This window comes from Dendrobates tinctorius, unplaced genomic scaffold (assembly GCF_039654945.1).
Source record: "Dendrobates tinctorius isolate UK_male_01 unplaced genomic scaffold, ASM3965494v1 ptg000046l, whole genome shotgun sequence".
NCBI lineage: Eukaryota > Metazoa > Chordata > Amphibia > Anura > Dendrobatidae > Dendrobates > Dendrobates tinctorius.
The window spans coordinates 54,857,018-54,874,254 of record NW_027361714.1 but is presented as its reverse complement, the minus strand read 5'-3'; the positions used below and the strand labels follow the sequence as shown (position 1 = coordinate 54,874,254).

General features: G+C 44.4%; 1 long non-coding RNA gene across 1 annotated transcript; it reads left to right on the top strand.

The window, feature by feature from the left end:
• The first annotated feature begins 11,293 nt into the window (after positions 1 to 11,293).
• Positions 11,294 to 12,418, top strand: LOC141089632 (uncharacterized). The gene is made up of 3 exons (XR_012232354.1): positions 11,294 to 11,610; positions 11,687 to 11,773; positions 11,903 to 12,418. It is a non-coding gene; the product is annotated as an uncharacterized lncRNA (long non-coding RNA).
• Positions 12,419 to 17,237: the final 4,819 nt, after the last annotated feature.

Genomic DNA, 17,237 nt, shown 5'->3' with positions numbered 1-17,237 from the left:
CGCAAAGCAGGATGCTGGCTGCTGCAATAGAGGATGCTTGAGCGCGCTGGCGCTAGCGCAATGCTGGCTGACTCAATCACTCACACAAACGTAATATCAGAGGGAAGGAGTTTCATAATAAGTCATCCACCAGACCAAGCATCCATCACCAAACACATAGCAGCAAGTATAGAAAATACTAGCGCATGACATAGCGGCCATGCGCACTTTTTATAGCGTACGGGACCTGCCGGAAATCTTCAGAGCCCCGAGCATAACCAATCAAATCAGGAGCAGGACCTGAGCACCTGACTCCTGAACTCCAGTGAGAGCTCGTCCCGTGAGCATGCTCAGAAGCAGGGAAAAAGGACTTAGCCTCTGGAGACAAATGTGAGAATCTGGGTTGCTGCATATGCATAGAATGACCCAGATTCCTAACATATAGCATTGAAAGTCAAACGGCACTCCTTTCCTTCTGAGCTCTGTCATGAGCCCAAACAGTGGTTTAACTGCATATGTGGGGTATCAGCGTACTCAGGGGAAATTGCACAACAACTTTTGATGTCCAATTTCTCCTGTCATCCTTACAAAAATAAAAAATTGGATCTGAAGTAAATTTTTTGTGAAAAAAAGTTAACAGTTCATTTTTTTAAACATTCCAAAAATTCCTGTGAGGCACCTGAAGGATTACAAAAATTCTTGAATGTGGTTTTGAGCACCTTGAGGGGTGTAGTTTTTAGAATGGTGTAACTTTTTGGTATTTTCTATCATATAGACCCCTCAAAGTGGCTTCAAATGTGATGTGATAACTAAAATAAAAATGGAGTTGTAAAAGTGAGAAATCGCTGGTCAACTTTTAAGCCTTATAACATCCTAACAAAAAAAATGTTGGTTCCAAAATTGTGCTGATGTAAAGTAAATTTTAGTTTGAAAAAGTCTAATTGCATTCCTTCCATTCTGAGCTCTGACATGCGCCCAAACAGTGGTTCCCCAACATACAGGGTATCAGCCTACTCAGGACAAATTGGACAACAACTTTTGGGGTCCAGTTTCTCTTGTTACCCTTGGTAAAATAAAAAATTGGATCTGAAGTACATTTTTTGTGAAAAAAAAGTTTAATGTTCATTTTTTTTTAAAACATTCCAAAAATTCCTGTGAATTCCTGTGAATAAAAATGAAGTTGTAAAAATGAGAAATCGTTTTGCTTCCAAAATTGTGCTGATGTAAAGTAAACATGTGGGAAATGTTACTTTTTTAGTATTTTGTGTGACATCTCTATGAGTTAAGGGCATGAAAATTCAAAGTCGGAAAATTGCAAAATTTTCAAAATTTTCACCAAGTTTCCATTTTTTTCACAAATAAACGCAAGTCATATCAAAGAAATTTTACCACTAACATGAAGTACAATATGTCACGAGTGAGAAAGCAATGTCAGAATCACCGGGATCTATGGAAGCATTCCAGAGTTATTACCTCATAAAGGGACAGTGGTCAGAATTGTAAAAATTGGCCCTGTCATTAACATGCAAACCACCCTTTGGGGTAAAGGGGTTAAATGCTTTATTTTTGTCACTTATTGCACCCCTTACAGCTCTCTTTACCCATAGTGGTTTCCTCCTATTTCTCGCATGTTTATTCCCATACGGTATATATTGTGCACAGGTCCTATTAAGGATGCTAATAAACGTCTCCCATTTTCTTTGTGTATTTTTATGTCCCAGTTAATTGCACCAAGATCATCTCTCAACCATTGGAAATTTGCCTTCTTGAAGTTTAGTGTCCTTGTAACCCCTCTTCTACACATCTTATTAAAGGATACATGAAAAGTTATTATTTTGTGATCACTATTATCCAAGTGACCCTCGACACTTATATTTGATATGCGGTCTGGCCTGTTGGTTAATATTAGGTCTAACAGTGCCCCCCTCTTGTTGGGTCCTGAACCAGTTGTGAAAGATAATTGTCTCTCATAGTTGTCAAAAACCTATCACCTCTGCTGGAACTGCAGGTTTCGGTTCCCCAATGTATTTCAGGGTAGTTGAAGTCCCCCATAATAATGACTTCTTCTTGGGTCTCTACTTCATATATTTGCTTTGCGAGGATATTCTCCATTGCTTCCATTATTTTTGGAGACTTATAACAAATCCCTATCAATAATTTATTATTTTTCCTCACTCCTTATCTTCACGTACAGCAACTCTACATTTTTATTAGATTCACATATATTATCATGCAGGATGGGTTTTAAGGTTGATTTTACATATAAACACACACCTCCCCCTCGCTTATTTGTATGGTCATTTCTTTTCCAAAGATTTTATTCTTTTAAACAATGGGGAGAGGGGAAGACAGGGGGGGAGGGATGGGAATGGGAAGAGAAGGAAAGATAAGGGGAAGTAGGGAAATTACAAGTTGACATCATGTACAGAAAATGCAAAACATGCATTAGTGATGTCATTTTACAAACATATCTTGCCAACGCCTAAATATGTAGAATACAAGATTGTACAATATAATGAGTGTCATTACAGATCTAACCCTATGTCAAATAGTAGATACAAGATCAGTTATGTCAGAGGTAAAACTAAAACAGCTTTTCTTATACCGAGATTACTAAGTGTTAAAGGATTCATTCAAGTAATAGGAGTAGGGAAAGTTTGGTCCCATTTAGACCATTTCCTGTAGAAGTTATTGAATTGGTCATTAGCCAATGCGAAATGCAACTCATGGGATCTATGTTGTGCGATCAACTGTAAGATATCATCAACTTTGGGAAGGAAACGGTTCTTCCAATGGAATGCAATGGAATTTTTTACCTCAAGACAAACATGGATGACTATATCTTTTAAGGCAAGGTCCAATTCCTCTAGATTAAGGGAAAGTAGGGCCGAGTGAGGTGTGAGGATTGTGGTTTTGCCTGTAAGTTTGCTAATGATGTGGGAGGAGATCTGCGACCACAAGATATTAACCGTTGGGCAACTCCAGAAAACATATTTGTACGGTCATTTCTGAACAGACTATAGCCCTGTAAATTAACAGCCCAGGGATGGCTCTCATCCAGCCATGTCTCAAATATCCCCACCATGTCATAATTACTGTATATACTCACGTATAAACCAAGATTTTCAGCCCATTTTTTGGGGCTGAAAGTCCCCCTCTCCGGCTTATACTCGAGTCATATACTGGGGGTCGGCGGGAGGAGGGGGAGCGGGGGTGTCAGATCATACTGACTCCCCTGGCACGTCTCTGCAGCCCCCCACTTCTCCCACGGTCTCCCTTCCTTTGTTCAGCGGTCATGTGGTACCGCTCATTAAAGTCATCAATATGTGCATATTGATGACTTTAATGAGCGGCACCATGCGACCGCTGAAGGAAGGGAGACCGTGGGAGAAGCAGGGGGCTGCAGATACCACGCCAGGAGGGGGTAAGTGTCAGAGTGACAGCTAGCTAGTGCTGCCACTCGGGGGGACGAGGGCTGATAATCAGGCAGCAGAGAGATTACTCACCGCGGTGAGAACCTGTAGCGCTGAAATCAGTAGCTTGGCTGAAGGACCTGCGGGGAGGGCAGAGCCGTGGTTAGTGTCCCTGAGGTCGCAGGACCTGTGGTCACGTGACCGCGCATCAGAGGAGTGGGCGGAGCCCCAGCTTAGCTCCAGGGACCCTCCCAGCTGTACAAAGAGGAGTGTGGCACAGAGAATAACCATAGTGTAACACGCAAACAGGTCATGCACGGGGCAGGCGGCGAGGTACAGGGGGAGGTACAGATGCAGGTCAAACAACGTAGCTGAAGGTCATACACAGGATGGCAGCAGAGGTACAAGAGGGGCGATCACAGGGAGGTCAAATACAAAGCCAGGGGGTCATACACAGAACGGGCAAGCAAATACAGAATCGGAATCCAAGAGACGTTTACCATGGCCAAACGAGATCATATACCAACAAGCATACAAGGACAGGCGAGAAGCACTGACGGAGCAGGGTCGGGCACACTCAAACTAGGAGTATAAATGACAGGGGACGGAACTCCGCTGAGGCTATAAAAACCCTCCCCAGATCCAAAGAGAGGCTCTCTCCATTAACTCCTGCACCACCTGCCCAGAGCTCTGAATAAACCATGACAGTACGCCTCCTTCAACGGGGGGCCTCAGGACCCCCAGGTCTCTCTGGGTACCGAGCATGGTATGCTTTAACCAGGCGCTCCGCGTGCACCAACCTGGCCGGTACCCACGACCGATCCTCTGGACCAATGGACGAGATACTGTAGTGACCCTCGAACCCATCGGGACTGTACAATATTTTGCACTTCAAATTCCATATGACCGTCCACAGACACCGGAGGCGGTAGAGACGCAGGTTCCTCTACCACCGAACCTACAGGTTTGAGTAGGGACCTATGGAAAACGTTATGCAGTTTCAAAGATGAGGGGAGGAGTAAGCGATAATCCACCAGGTTAATCACTTCAGTTATCACATAGGGGCCAATGAATTTGGGACCCAATTTGGTGGAGGGCAACTTTAAACTTATGTTTCGCGTCGAGAGCCACACCTTATCCCCACAATGTAGTGTCTGACCCGAGTCCCTCTTATTGTCTGCAAAGTGTTTATATTTCCCTTGTGCTTTGCAAATGTTTGTACGAACCTTCGACCATAGATCACTTATCCTGCTGACCGAGTCCTCGGCCACCAGACAGTTTGAATCAAGGCGTGAAAACTCACCAAAATGAGGGTTCAATCCGTAATTAATAAAAAATGGTGCCCTACCCGTGGACTGGATAATTTGGTTGCTGAAAGCAAATTCTGCCAATGGTAAAGCATCACACCAGTCATCCTGCAATGTCGAAGTCAAACACCGGAGGATCTGTTCCAGCGACTGATTGGTGCGCTCTGTTTATCCATTGCTCCCAGGGTGGTAAGCTGAGGAGAAAGATAGAGATATCCCCAACTTCCTGCAAAACACCTGCTAAAACCTCGCTACAAATTGCATCCCCCTATCAGATACAATATTAGAGGGTACACCATGGAGGCGAACGATTTGGGAAAGGAAGTGTTTCGAAAGAACCTCAGCTCACGGTAACTTGGCCATGGGTACGAAATGTGCCAATTTAGAAAATCTATCCACAATTACCCAAATTACCGTGCTACCCCGGGATGGAGGGAGATTTGTGATGAAGTCCATGGACAGATGAGTCCATGGTCTTCTCGGAACTGGTAAAGGTACCAATTCCCCGGCAGGCCGGCAATGAGAGCTCTTAAAACGGGCGCAAACCCCACATGCTGCGACATGTTTCTTAATCTCTGCAGACATTAATGGCCACCAAAAAACTCTTTTTACTGCCTCACACGTGGCTGCAATACCTGGGTGAGCGCCCAATTTAGAGTCGTGAAATTGCCGCAGGAGATCAGAACGTAAGTGTTGTGGGACAAACAATTTATGAGCAGGTTTGGACCTTGGAGCTAAAGATTAAGCCCCCACAATCTCCCGCTCCAATTCCGATGACAGCTCCGCTATAACCACCCCAGGTTGAAGAATGGATGACGGTGGATCAGGGGAAGACAATGGTTCAAAACTACGTGATAAAGCATCCGCTTTCACGTTCTTGGATCCAGGACGGAACGTAATAGAGAATTGAAACTGAGAAAAAAGTGACCACCGGGCTTGTCTGGGAGTCAATCTTTTAGCTGTTTTGATGTATTCCAGATTTTTGTGATCCGTGATGACCGTAATCGGTTGCTCTGCCCCTTCCAAAAAATGTCTTCATTCTTCAAACGCTAGCTTAATTGCCAGAAGCTCTCCATTCCCCACATCGTAATTTCTCTCTGCCGGAGAAAAGTTTCTGGAGAAAAAAGCACAGTGTCTAAGGTTGGTCAGAGTAGCTGGCCCCTGAGACAATACGGCCCCCACCTCTGAGGCATCGACCTCCACAACAAATGGCATGGATGGGTCAGGTTGCACAAGTATCGGAGCAGACATAAAACAATTCTTCAAGATCAGAAAGGATTGTTTTGCCAGAAGAGACCAATTTTTGATATTGGCCCCTTTGCACATGAGGTCGGTGAGAGGCTTCACTATCTGTGAAAAGCCCTTGATAAACTTCCGATAATAGTTTGCGAATCCCAAGAAGCGCTGGAGTCCTTTTAGGTCCTGAGGTTGAACCCACTCCGCAATGGCCTGCACTTACTTGGGATCCATCCGAAACACCTGTGGTGAAATCTTAGGCCATCTTAGGCCACGGTCACACTATCATTATTTGGTCAGTATTTAACATTAGCATTTGAAAGACAAAACCAGGAGAGGAACAATCAGAGGAAAAGTATAATAGAAACATGTCACCACTTCTGGATTTATCACCCACTCCTGGTTTTGGCTTACAGATACTGAGGTAAAATACTGACCAAATACTGATAGTGTAAATTACATACTGCAAAACAAGTTCTAAGCTATTTTGGGACATTTTACTTTTCTTTGCTGCCACTGTTACATCATGTGTCCAGTTCAGCATAAAAAAATTGAAAGGTCCTCTTAAAGAGCTTGGCTGTTCTGTACATGATTAGCAGTCACCTTTTCTGGTCTTTGATTCAACTTTTTTTTATTTCATTTTTATCTCTGCGCCAAATGGCTTGAATTCAATGCCAAATTTAAAAAGTTGCTGCTTTGTGTCAGTGCTCAGTAGTGTGGACCAGCTATGTCACTTTACAATTTGATTTGTGCAGCATCAGGGTATTAAGTGTTTTTTGCAATTTTCCATCCAAGTACACCTTTTCACAAGGAGTATTTTCTTCATTTTTTAATAATCATCATCAGCATTTCTGTACATTGGTAATTTAGGTCAGTTGAATTTATCTTTATTGCATTTTTAGTGATTTTTTTAAATACATTTTATATCATGCTTTTTACCTACGGTTTTTGCCTCTTTTTGATATGTCAAGTTTTAAATACAAACTATTTTGATTGGAAGCTTCCTGTTTGATGAGTTAGCTAGATTTGATAGAACTGGAACTCTGGATTATTACTGGATTACTTGCACTACAGAAATGCACTAAAATAGGGTTCCCTAACTCCAGTCCTCAAGGCCCACCAACAGATCATGTTTTCAGGATTTCCTTTGTATTGGACAGGTGAAGCAATTATCACCTGAGCAATACTAAGGAAATCCTGAAAACATGATCTGTTGGTGATCCTTGTGGACTGGAGTTGGGGAACCCTGCACTAAAACATATAAGGAGTTTTTATCTCTAGATTTTCTGCATCTCATTCAAGATTATGGGGTAAAATCATACGTAAAATGCATATTTACTACATGAAAAACTGGCATGTTGGGAATTTCAAAAATGCACCACAGGTCAATTTCTACAGCATTAGTAAACAGCCTAGTGGGTACGAGTTTGACATAAAACTCTTCCACTTCGTTGGAACTCTAATGCACTGCATTTTTTAAAATGAAAATATACAGCAGAAAGAAACACACCAACACTCATTGTGGGAACTTAGCCTGAACATCTCCATATGGTTATGGACTGTGCCTGTTGAATAGTCGCTAATAGCAACTGATAACTGTTTGTAGGTGGTACTTTTGAAGCATTGTACCAAAACTGATAATTGAAGCATGGCGTAGGAGAGCCAGGTAGACTAGGGGTTAAATCCTAGCAGTACAGGTACTGATTAGTTGCACCTGGGTAACTAGGACTAGAACCAGGCCATGTGTTCTCTGCTGTCTGTCAGCTGAAGGAAGCTGAGCTGAGTGGGTTGTGATGGAGCTGCAGAGAGACAAGCTAGAACCTCTTTGAAAAAAGACTGCACAGATCATGTGCACCAATCTGCAAGTATCACTGGTTGCTCTGGGGCTAGCTCAGCTGTGTCTGAATAACCATGGTCTATATTGTTTAGTTAGTTCCTGGACAGGGCTAGGGATTTTATGTTTATGGCTTAGGTTTTTTTTTTACTGTACAATTAGTGGAAATAAACACTATTTTATTTGTGATATAAAAAAACTGTGTGGTTTGATGTTCTAAGTGGCTACTGGAAAGTGTGAACCCCAACAATTAGTGGTTTAGGTGCGGGCAGCAAGTCCCAAAGAGCAAAGGTGATTACAATTTAAAGACTAAATGTAATGGATAAAGGCAGCTAAATAGTTGCAAACATGCTCTGAAAGCAGAGAGTAGCTGGTTAAGCAAGAAGTCCATGTGCAGCAGCAGCAATTATAGCAGCAACAGTTTAAAGTGAACCTGTTAACAGGTTTGACCCACATGAGATGAGACCACAACCTTTCTACCCGACCTGCAAGGCAAGAAAAGACCTTTGATTATACTCACCTATGGGACTGTCGGGGCAGATGGGCATTGCTGGTCCAGGACAGGCACTGCCTTTCTTCTTTCGATGCCATCCTCAGATGAGGCAAAGAGTACTGGAGGCCTTGCAGAAAATGACTCTGAAGGGCAATGTCAAGGCTTTCCAGACCGGCAAGCTGAAGGTGGAGATTATGCACAGCTGAGTGTAACCCTTACAGTTAAGGTTCAATGGCTGTACTTCTGGCACTTCCAAAAAGACAAGCCTCCTCGGTCTAAGATGAGCAAAGTGCTACACTTGGTGCAAGAATGGCAGCAGCCTCAGACCTGCTCTCCAGCACAGATGGTGGAAAGTTTGGTAGTGGACCGGTTTATTAACTCATTACTGAAATCCATAAAAAGCTGGGTTGCACAAGGAGATCTCCCGAGTGCAGATTACATTGTAAGCCGCGAGGAGAGATGCTTGGCTGTGGAGAACTCCTTCAGCCATCAAGGGAGCCTGAGGTTGCCCTTCTCGAATACCCAAAAGAAGGATTCCAAGGCCTGAGGTGGTCAAAAGACCCAGGAGGATTCAGAGCTGGGTTCAATGGGTGCACACGTACTGTAGTCTATTTGAAGTGTTGTGTCCCGGGGCATATATCAGCCCACTGTCTGTTGGTCTCAGAAAGGATGGATTGCTTTATTGGCTAATGCGAATCATATTTTGCACATGCCAAATGCAGTGTCATACCCTACCCTGGTGAGGGACCTCAACTGTGCCAGGTGACATTGAACATTGTGACTGTGACAGGACACCTTAACTCAGTAAGTTTGATGACCTTGGTAAGGGCTAGACTTCCACATGTTCTAGTTCCTGGGAAGGGGATGGGAGTAAAGTATATCCATGTAGATACGATACCAAGAACTATCCTATGGCTCAAGTCAACATGTGCACAGACTGTGGTTCTGTATCGAACAAAGAAGGAGTGGTCAAAGACTTATTGTTGTGAATTCGCTTCCTGGCCTACCTCTCGTTATTGCTGAAGGTGGTGGAGCTGGTCAGGTTGATGGAGGGGTTGCGAGTTCTCTTTCTGGGCTCCCTCTGGTGGTTACTGGAGGTAATGAAGCTGATCTGATTAACAAAGGCTTGCCACCTGATAATGAGGACGACGATTGGAGATCTGGGGTTTCAGACTGGATTTAAGACAGCCGACTCCCTCTATCCCTGCTGGTGATTTTTTCCTGCCTCCTGAGGTCTTAGTTTCCAGCTCAGTCCCTGCATGCTCAGCTAAGTGTTCTTTTGCTATTCTGTTCACATTTGATCTGGTTTTGTCTATTTCAGTTTTGTGTGGGTCAGCCTGCTCCGGCTGGGGCTGTGCTGAATCACGATCCATATGTTACTGCTTGTGCCAGTTTGTTTTTGTCCCTTATTAGATTGGCCTCTTTTTGCTCTGCTTTCAGAATATACCAGAGTGCTGATATAGTAGGCGAAGTCGTGCAACTTCGGTATTTTTGCATCAGACGTGTTGGACCTTTTTGCAGGGTTTTTTGCGTGATTGCAGACAGTGTCTTTCCTTTCCTGTCCTGTCTAGTCAATGTGGGCCCCATCGTTTGCTCAGTCTATTTTCCTACCTGCGTTTGTGTTTTCATCTTGTCTCACCGACAATATATGTTTGGGGGCTATCTATTCCTTTGGGGTCTGCTCTGGGGCAGTTTAGATTTCACCTTTCTCGCTTTAGGCTTAGGCCTCTTTCACACTTCAGTTTTTTGCATCAGTTCAAATCCGTCAAAAAGTCAGACAAGCGGATCTGTTCTCAACTGATGTGAACGGATGGCACAGGATCCGTTTTCAGACGGATCCTGAAAATGACGAAATTTAAAGGAACCGCTGGCCGGGAAGGAGAGAGAGAGAGAGAGAGAGAGAGAATTTTTTTTTGTCCGGCACCCAGAAAGAATTTCGGGTTAAATGAGTGTCTGGAGGATCCGCCAGAGAAAAAAACGTTGCAAGCTCCGTTTTGAAATCTTTGAGGATGGTGACGGACAGCAACTTTTGGCGGATCCTCAAAAAAAACTGATGCAACGGACAGCAATCTGTCACAATCCGCCATTAATGGAAGTCAATGGGGAAAAAAAACGGATCCTCAAAAGAAAATTGAGGATCCGTTTTTTTCAAAACCTGGCGGATTGTGACTGATTGTAAAAAACTGAAGTGTGAAAGAGGCCTTAGTTAGCTCTCAGGGTGTGCCGAGGCGTCTAGCATCATTGTAGGCACGCTCCACGGCTACTGCTAGTTGTGTGGATAGGATCTGCAATCCACTTAGTTACCAACCTCTCTGGTTTTCTGTGGCTTAGCTTGGGCTTGCTCTCCTCCTCTGTGATCCAATCATAACACTTATTTCATGCTATAATGGTCGGACTTGACTTTCCAGTGTTTTGGGACTTATTGGTTAACGCTGTAGCACCGAGCAGTCCAGAGTGCCATCAAGGGTCGGCTATGTTAACAGGGTCACAAGATGTAAATGTTGAATTTCCTTTCACTGTAGTGGCCAGAAATGAGGAGGAGGAAGCATCCCCTGAAGCCAATATCCCTGACCAGTAGGAGTCCCAGGACATCTTTGGGACTTCCCAACTCAGGGACTTAACAGTAAAAGATACTGTGGAAAGCATAGGTGCGTTTTAAATGGTATTCCCCAGGTGTCGGGTGCCGATAATTATTTTCCATAATTGGCCAGGCATTGTGATCTGTTTTTTTGAGGGACTAAGGCTGGTTTCACATTTGCGTTTTTTTGCGCTGGAAAAAAACGCATACGTGCGCATGCGTTTTTTCCCCTATATTTAACATGGGTGCGCATACCTGCGCGCTGGCATGCGCACGTATGCGATTTTCATGCGCTGCGTTTTTTTGGGGTGTGCGTTTGTATTTTACAGGCGCAGCATGTTGCATTTTTTGGTCCTGCAAAAAAGCGCATGCGCACGTATGCGCACGTTTTGTGCTAAAAATGGCCATTATAGCCTATGGATGCGCATACGTGCGCACTGGCATGCGCATGTATGCGTTTTTTTAGCGCTGCGTTTTTTTGGTAGTGTCCACTTGTTGTACTAGTTATAATCTTCTAAAGTAAAAAAAAAAAAGTCTATATAAAGGAGGTGCCTGCCAAAACTCTGCCACTACTACACTGACAGATTGGAGAGCAGACAGTCAACAAGGAACCCATCTTCTATCAGCGAAGAATGTGAGTATATTACATTATATGCCTGTCCTTTTAAATTATGTATGTACTAATGATTTTTATTATTTTTACATGCAGTATGTCTTCAGAATCCGAGTATTCCCCATCGCGGCAGGAATTGGCGCAAGCAGACCGTGAGGTGATTATTTTCGTGCATCTGGTAAGTATATCTGCTGCTTCTCCAAATCTCTTACGTTTTTTTCAACTTTTTTAAGACATCGTCATCATCATCTTCTGCGGACGGGACTAGTGAGGGCGAAGAGCAGGAGCAGCGAAGCCAAGTCCCGGTGGTGATACGGAATGTATGTATCAAATGATTTGTAATGTTCTTTATTTTTTATCTTCTATTTTTACTCTTTTTTATGTTTCTTTTTTTTGTAACTTTTTATTCAATTTAAATTTGATTATTCTAATGAATGTGTTTTGTCTAGGTTCCACAACGGGATGAAGACGTCTACCTGGATAATGAGCAGCTCATCAGCCTGGTCCAGGAGCGTTCGCCGTTGTGGGACAGCCGTGACCGGCTGTACAAGGACATTGTGGTGACCCGGCGGCTATGGAATGAGGTGGCCGCAGCGTTGATGGATGGCTGGGACAGCGCCACAGCATCCTCCAAAAAGGCGTTTAGTGAGTATTTCCCTGCTCTGTATTGTGCCGCAGTGACTGTTGTCCTTGATGGCACTGTTGGGTTTCGTGCTAGGCATATTCTAGCAGGAAACCCAACAGTGTCATCGGGGTCTACAGTGACTGCTTTGAGTATTGTATTGCTACATTGTGCCGCAGTGACTGTTGTTCTTGACGGCACTGTTGGGTTTCGTGCTAGGTATATTCTAGCAGGAAACCCAACAGTGTCATCGGGCTCTACAGTGACTGCTTTGAGTATTGTATTGCTATATTGTGCCGCAGTGACTGTTGTCCTTGACGGCACTGTTTTTTTTTTACCAACAGTGGACACAGTCCGAACATGTTGGCGTTCGATCAAGGACCGCTTCAACAGTGATGTTCGTGCTGAGGGCCAGGTTCGCAGTGGATCTGCGTCAAGGACCAGAACTAGATACCGTCACTATCACGCGTTGCAGTTCCTAAGACCGGTCCTTGCCACGAGATCGTAAGTATTATAAATTTTGGGTTTTTATTTTTATTAATCTGTGTTTTTCTAATCCACAGCTGATGCTTCTTGTAAAGGCATGGTAGTAATGATTTTCCTTTCTTCCACAGCACCTGGAGCAGCACCCTGCAACCTGGCCCTGGAGCGGTCCTTCCTCGGACGTCCTCTGACCCGTCCCAGCCATCCGACAGCCAGGAAGCACCTTGCAGGTCAGCCACACACAGCTGGTGACCAGGAAGCTGGGCCATCAGGTGTTCCCCTGTCCCAGGTCTCTGCCACTGGTTATGCGGGCACTACCCGCCAGCGGCAGAGGGCCTTGGACAGGAATGTCTTGCCCGAGTTTATGCATTTGAGCGAGGCCTTTAATTCCAGCCTCAAGTCACTGTCCGACAGAGTTGAAAGCGGTTTTGCACTCATGGAACGTGGTTTTAACCACTTTGAACACCGCTTCAATTCTGTAGAACAGCGCCTTGACCGTCTGGAGGCTGACCTCAACAGACCAGCACACCATTTTTTTAGTAAGATTGAAAAGGGCATGGCGGAACACCTTAGTCCTGAGCAACAGCTGAATGTGCTGCAGGCCTGCAACAATGCTTTCTTACAGGCTATGCAGCATAATCGGTACGGTCAGCAGTCAGTGGTGTCATTTCCACCTGTGCCACCATTGACTCGCTTCACCTCACTACCGACTTGTGCTGCATACCACTGCACGGACACCTCTATTCAAAGCCAGGACACCCACCGTTACACCACCACAAGTCTGAGTGCAGCTGGTCACTTCACCGACACCACCATGGCAAGCGCTGCTCCTGTCTGGAGCACCACCGCCACTCCCATGCATGCGTGGAGCTCAGCCACCACTAGGCAAACATGGAACAGCCCTGCCGCTACAACAACATGTAGTAGCCCTGCCACCACCACTCCGCAAACCTGGACCATCACTGTCGCCACCAGTCCTCCTGCAAGGACGAGCACTGCCAACGAAGAGCAGCAGCCACCTCAGCAGCAGCAGCAGCCACCTCAGCAGCAGCAGCAGCCACCTCAGCAGCAGCAGCAGCCACCTCAGCAGCAGCAGCAGCCACCTCAGCAGCAGCCACCTCAGCAGCAGCAGCAGCCACACCAGCAGACGGGGGACCTACACTCAATATTTGCCCCTAGTTCAAGGCGAAATCTATCAAGGCGGGCATTGGGCCAAAGTCGGTCCAGGCACACAAGCCTACGGCGACATGCCATTACAACTAATGTACCTGAACAGATTTCCTCTCCTCCAAGTGTTCCTTGTTTAATTCCCTTAACTGGACTACCTTCCCCCACAAGTTTTGTTGCCCCTTCCCCTCAAACACCGTCTTCAACTGCAAGTGTTGCATATTCCCTGCACACCCCCAAATTGAAACCATCTGCCCCCAAACGCCGGAAAAAATAATTTTTTTGGTTTATTTTTGTGATTAAAAATAAATTTACATTTGTGGTTCACCATTACAAAGTTTCATTAATGTTGTTTGCGCCGCTCACACACACTGATGGGTAAATACATGTTAAAAACCAACCCAAGGCCTAGTATAGTCATATGTGAAATAACACGGACTAGTATAGTCATACCAAGGCCTAGTGTAATAACTCGAGTTTTACCAACTTGGATCTGGTTTCATGAAAAACAAACTGTTGAAACTTGTCAAGTTTCACCAGTTTGTTTTTCGTGAAACAAGATCCTAGTTGGTAAAAATCGAGTAGGCCTTGGTATGACTATACTAGGCCGTGGTATTTCACATATGACTATACTAGTAGGCCCAAGGCCTACTATACTCATATTTGAAATACCACGGCCTAGTGTAGTCATTCCAAGGCCTAGTGTAATAACTTGTAAGTTGGAATTGAGCAGATTACATTCATCCACTCAATGCTGACTTGTATTCCCCATGGACTTTCATTGGGGTTGGGTTTCAACTAGTTGGACAATTTTCTCTTGAAAAAAATTGGTTTCCTGATTCATGGCCTGCAGCTTTGCTCGTTCCAATATATTTCACGCAGACTAGCAATGCTGCATTTTAACTCATATGTGTATTTACCTGCACAGGTGTGTGAACATCAAAAAATTCAGTTAAACATGGGAAGTTTTTTATTTAATTGGAGTTTAAAAAATATAGTGCACTCAGTAATGGTATCAAATAAGGTTTTTTATTACCATAAACAAACAAAAACATTACACCATTTCATCTTGCCAGTGCACCCGTCCTACATCAGAAATAAAGTAGGCCGCAAATTGGTCCCTCATTTGGCCAACTTCAACGGATGACCTGAGAGTGTGCTGAGTGAATTCAGGCAATGGGTTAGGAGCATCATCGTCCAGTTCAAAGGTCGGGTGCTCTTTAGCCATCACAAAGTTATGTAGAACCACACAGGCCTTCACCACCTCATCGACTGTTTCAAGTTTAAGATTAATGGCCGTGCCCAGAATTCGCCATCTGGAGACAAGAATCCCAAAAGCACACTCGACAGTTCTTCTGGCCCTGGTCAGCCTGTAATTAAATATTTTTTTGGTGTGGTCCAAGTCCCGGCTGGAGTAGGGTTTCAGTAAGTTTCCGCACATTTGAAAAGCCTCATCGCCAACCATTACAAAGGGCAGTGGCGGAGCTTCGGTGTGAGGAAGAGGCCGTGGCATAGGGAAATTAAATTGGTTGCCATACAACCTCCGGCCCATGTCTGAGTTTTTAAAAGCCTGTGAGTCATTACCACGGCCAAATGCTCCAATGTCCACTGCTACAAACATACATCCGGCATCCGCAATGGCCATGAGTACTATTGAAAAGTACTTTTTGTAATTATAGTACTCAGATCCCGTTCTTTGGGGTTTGATGATCCGTATGTGTTTACCATCAACAGCTCCCAAACAGTTGGGAAAATTGCATACTGTCCAGAATTTGTCAGCAATTTCCATCCACTTTTCAGCGGTGGGCAGGGGCATAAATTCTGGACAAAGAACATTCCAGAGAGCCCGGCAGGTGTCAGCAACAATTCCAGACAAGGTAGAGATTCCAATACGGTACTGGAAGTGTAGTGAAGATAGGGTTTCTCCAGTCGCCAGGAATCTGTGAACAGACAAAGAAGTAAAATTAATATTTATGTATATTATTTTAAAAAACTATAAAATAAAATATTAGTACATTCACGAAAACTAATTACCCAAGGTTTTGAATACTAAATTTAAAAAAAAAACATCAGACCGCACCCCTTGGTTTTTAAAACATACCGTAATGTCACCAGTAGCCGTTCCTCAGGAGGAATCGCACGACGGAGCTGTGTGTCCTGTCTCCGGATGGATTGTTGGACACGAGCAAGCAAATCCATGAAACTTTCGTGGGACATCCGGATATAATCTGTAAATTTCTCCGGGTTTGACTGGAGCTCGCTGTAGAGGGTGTGGTATGCCCCACGGCTCTCCCGGAGTTCAACAATCGGATGTATCCACATACGCCGCCGTCTTCGCTGCCTCTCTCTCTTCCTTTGTTCATGGCAAGCAACTGCATACGCCTGAGCCATCGCGATGTCCAAATCCAAGTTGAAGTGAAAACTCTTCCAGCGTAGATCCATGGTCACGAGAAGAATCAAGCAAATGTGAAGAATACTGTAGACAGGGTCTATATATTAACATACCACTCCCACAATGAAGTCCCATTGGTCTTGTGTGTTGTTGAATGATTGTTTTTTCTTTTTTGTGGGGTTTTTCCAAAATCTGTAAAAAAACGCAAACGCACAAAAAACGCATACAAACGCACAAAAACGCTGCGTTTTTTTCCTGCATGCGCATAAAAATGCTTGAAAAAAACGCAGCGTTTGTATGCATTTGTATGCGTTTTTTCAATGCGTTTTTTTGCGGGAAAAACGCGCTGCAAAAAAAAGCAAGTGTGAAACTAGCCTTAAGTGAGAGGCCAGGTAAAAGAGAATCTCTTCAAGGCCCAAGAGGCAAAATTCAGGGGCTATGATCGGTGAGACAATTTAGGCCTGGGGGTTAGGTTCTTGTGCTAGTGCCCACAGTAGAGAGTCAAAAACTTTCTAAGTAGCAGGGGTCCTATGAGGTGGTGGAAAAGGTGGGAAAGGTCAACTATAAATTACACTGACCAGGGAAAAGGAAGCCATTTCCCATACATTGTGGCAACCTGCTAAAACACTGCAAGGATAGGGACCAATCAAAGCCCCTTGCTTTTTGGCCCTGTCAGAAGACAGCATGGCGGGTGTCTAAGTGATAGAAACTTTGGTGTTGTTTAAAAACAATACGGCCAGAAAATGGATACGTAAAGCTGGGAGCAGGTTCTCAGAAGTGCAAGGTTAACCTCATCAAGCATGAGCCTGACTCTTGGTTCAATTTAAGGCCCTCTAAGAATCCTGAGAATAGTAGGCTATTTATAGAGCTTAAGCTGCTGTGTGTTAGCAGATGGTGTCCAGCCCCCCGCGTCGGGCAGAGGGGAGGAGAGTATCTGGGAAAGCCAGGTAGCCCATCAATTCAGGTCCTGATTGAGTGCAAGACAAGCCAGAACCTCTTTGAGGAGAGGCTGCACAAACCATGTGCACCAAACTGCAAATATTACAGACTTTATGTTTATGATTTTGCATTCTGTACTGTATAACAGTGGAAATAAACCCTTCCTTTTGTGGCATAAAAA